The sequence below is a fragment of the Ursus maritimus genome, unplaced genomic scaffold (assembly GCF_017311325.1).
Source record: "Ursus maritimus isolate PB19 unplaced genomic scaffold, ASM1731132v1 scaffold_4, whole genome shotgun sequence".
NCBI classification, from domain to species: Eukaryota; Metazoa; Chordata; class Mammalia; order Carnivora; family Ursidae; genus Ursus; species Ursus maritimus.
The window spans coordinates 91,690,120-91,694,214 of record NW_024426552.1 but is presented as its reverse complement, the minus strand read 5'-3'; positions in this window follow the sequence as shown (position 1 = coordinate 91,694,214).

Here is a 4,095-nt window from a genome sequence, read left to right as displayed (position 1 = left end):
CTGAGCCGAAGGCAGACTCTTCACCGACTGAGCCACCCAGGTGCCCCCAGTAATGAAATTTTTAAAGTAAACTCACTGGTCACCTTCGAAGGATACTTGTAAACCAATTATTCTAAAATGAATCAAGCATTTAACCTGTCTGTCCTGTATGAGCTGTACCCTCACACTCAAGGAATAATAGAATATACCGTCATCTGGCAAATCTCAAATGAAATAAGATCTAGGTTTTGGCTGTCAGTAGCCACTAACATCCCAGGGGAGAACTGAGCAGGGTGTGCCTCCTGATGGAAGATTCAACACCATCTTTGTATAAAGTGACCTTGCCAAAATACCAAACCTGAATCAGATCAAGCATCTAAATCTAATATTTAAGAAATAGGAAGGCCTGGGGCAGCTGGATGGCTCAGTTGTTAAGCGTCTGCCTTTGGCTCAGGTCATAATCCCAGGGTCCTAGAATCGAGCCCCGCATCAGAAAGAAAGAAAGAGAAAGAAAGAAAGAAAGAAAGAAAGAAAGAAAGAAAGAAAGAAAGAAAGAGAAAGAAAGAAAGAAAGAAAGAAAGAAAGAAAGAAAGAAAGAAAGAAAGAGAAAGAAAGAAAGAAAGAAAGAAAGAAAGAAAGAAAGAAAGAAAGAAAGAGAAAGAAAGAAAGAAAGCAAGCCTGGAAAACATGGTCACAACACCAGGGGAATGCAATAAGCAAAACCAGGAAACATGGTCACAACACCAGGGGAATGCAATAAGCAAAACCAGACACTCGACAGAAAAGATAAACTGTTTTCTTAAATCCGTTGCAAGGAAAAAGAAGAGAGAGGATGAACCTATGGCTTCAAAGAAACTCAGTGCACATCAACCAGTGCACGTAAACCACATGGACATTCTTTGGATTCTCAAACAAACCAACTTTTTAAAGAACTATGAGACAATCAAGGACATCTGAACCTTAACTAGAAAATAAATGGTGTTTAGAATTGTGGATGTTCTAGGTGTGGTCATGGGTTCATGGTAATTGTCTTAAGGGTCTTCCTCTCTTAGAGATATATACTGAAATATCTGTGGATGAAATGATATCATAGCTGGCATTTGTTCGACATAATCCAGTGAGGGGAAGGAGAAGCAGAAGGCATGAAACAAGAGTAGGCAAGAGTTTGTCATTGTTGCAACTACATTATTGGTACATTCAGGTTTATTGTTCTAGTCTATCTCCTGTAGAGTGTGTGTGAAATTATTCAGAATAAGAAGTTGGGTTTTTTTTTTTTAAGGCTATGTCCAACCATCATCCTCCTCCGTATTCCTAGACCACACACCAGAGAAGAGAAAATGTTCCTCAGAAACAAAAATTTCAAATGCTCTAGTGGAATCCAACAAAACTAGATTAAATGGACCAATGAATCTCTGCTCCAATCTCCCCTCTAAGGAAAAGCCAAGCAAAGGGGCCATGATTATTCTGATGATTGTTCCATGCAGGGTTTCCACTCTAGAAAGGGAAATCCTGCAGCATTTAGTGCCTTCAAGAAAACATTCCATACAGAAACCATAAAGTGTCATTGAAACAAAGGACCTGTTGCGTGCCCTGATTGCTGTCAGTTCTCCTCTCCTGCCCCCTTCCCTCTGGAGAGCTGGCCAGGGCAGCAATGTTGGAGATGGATTTCAATAAGTCTGTTTGTTAAAATATTTTTAAAAGGAGATGACTGAGTATTTAACCTCATTTCATTTGTCATGTTTGAAAATCTACAAGGTCGTTGGGTATATAGTGGTTGCCTGTAGGTGGTCTTTGAATGAATATTTGTGCGTAGAGCGTTTCATAGGATTTACACTTATGCCCTGAGTATTATTATTAGTATTAGTATTATTTATTGTCATGTTTGAAAATCTACAAGGTCGTTGGGTATATAGTGGTTGCCTGTAGGTGGTCTTTGAATGAATATTTGTGCGTAGAGCGTTTCATAGGATTTACACTTATGCCACAGGAGAGAGGTCATTCTAGTGATTCATCAGGACATGGCCTGGATGGAGAACACAATTTAAGGGGCATAACTTTCTTGTGATAGTGAGATCTGCCATCCTTTTGGTTCCCTGATACTAGAACTAGAATGTTCCGATACTGGTGCTCTGAGGGCTTTCCTGGATATGTGGGTTGCCTGGGGCCGCTCTAACAAAGCCTCACAACTGGTGGCTTAAACAACACAAATTTTTAGTCTCACAGTTTGGAGGCTAGAAGTCCAAGATTGAGGTGGTAGCAGGCCTGGTGTCTTCTGAGGACCGTAAGAAAAATTTCCATCCCTTCTACCTAGCTTGAGATGATTTGTTCACACTCTTTATAATACCTTGGCTTGTAGAAGCATCATTCTGGTTTCTGTCTTCTTGTTCACATGTCATTCTCCCTGCATGTCTGTGTCCAAAGTTCCCCTCTTATAAGGACACCGGTCATTAGAATAGAGCCCATTCAAATGACCTCACTTTAACTCGGGTGATGACTTCTGTAAAACCCTATCTCCATATCAGGTCGCATTCTGAGGTACTGGGGGTGGGGGGGGGGTCAGAACTTCAACACATAAATTTTGGAGGGCCACAATTTAACCCGTAATACTGGATAACCCCTATCTTCCCAGGCCTCCCTGCCCTTGGGGACAACTGCACTACCTTACACTGAGTTTTCCAAGGAAGTCACTGGGTGACAAGGCCTTGAGCTCCCTTCCTTTCCCTATTGGCTCCACAGTAGTCTTCCTGGTCTTGCTTCTGAAGCTTTCTCAACATGGCTGTGCTTAACATTGCCTGTTCTGTCTCTTGATGGCCTGGGTTTGTGGCTGTTACTTACCTATCACAATATGCTTCTCTGTTGCCTCTTCTTTCACTGCAGTGATCCTTAATGCTGAAGAAGAGTTTCTTCCCTAGTAGCAAACTGTTTTTTTGGCCTAACTTCCTGTGGCCTGGCCTCATACTGGCTATTTTATTCTTTGAGCTTTCTTTGAAATGTAGCCTGCTCCTTTTGGAGGAACTTGGGAAAGATTTCCCAGATCTAGACAAACGTGTGCAGGTAACAGAGTATTTCTCCCCTATTGATCCTGCGCTCTTCTTTAGGGACTAATTTTCCTTCCCTCATTCAAGACATGGTACATGCTCTGCTTTTCAGGGTACCCATGTCCCCCTAAATTGAAGGAAGCCTTCATCACATCTTTGAGATTCCTCATCTTGGTGGTCTAGGAGTTTATAACTTCTCAAAATTCACTTTCCTATTTTTCCAAGACCCCCAAGGGGTTCTCATGCAACAGAAGTCCCAGTAACCTACTATGATATTCCAGATTTCTCATGGCCAGGGTGCAAACCAGTGGCCATGGAATTCTCACTATAGGATTACATCGTCATATAACTATCATTCTTGCTGTTTGTAGTCTTTGCCCAGAGCAAGCGAACTAAGGAAAGCCTTATCCTTTTGGATATATAGACTCCCAACCTGATAGGCTACATTCTTAATCTGAGTACTTCCAAAATTAGAGCTAGAAAGATGACAGCTGTGGACTCACGTCCCCTTAGCTAAAGAGTGTCAAGCATCATTAGCATAGAACCATAAGAAACTTATACTCCCCTTGTGTTTTCTGACGGTGGACGATTATACTCCAGGTCACCAGACAATGATAATAATTGCATCCTGAGACCTCAACTGCAAGAAGAAAAAAGGAATAGCCTGAGGAGACAGGACTAGGAGCAGGAAAACCAAGAAAAGGCCCAGTGCCTCCAATGCCACAGACCTGGGGGGCAGGGTTGGGGGTGGGGAGTGGGAGGGAAGGTGTTCTGCTCCAATCCACTAAACTCCAACCCACTCAACTCCAACCTAAGGCAGTGGGTGAGGGTGAGAAGCCTGTGAAGCCAGATGAACATGGGTTCAAATCCCAGCTGTCTTTAACGAGCAATGCGAACCCACCTGTATCCTTGCCTCAGCATTCTCGTTTATAAAATGAAAGTCATGATAGTACCGCCTCACAGGTTTGTCGTGATGAACGCATGAGACGCTGTGTGAGAAGTACATGGCACAGGGCTTACTACAGAGTAAGGACTCAATAAAGGTTAGCTCTCAGCGTTATTGTATGAAGTCCAAGGC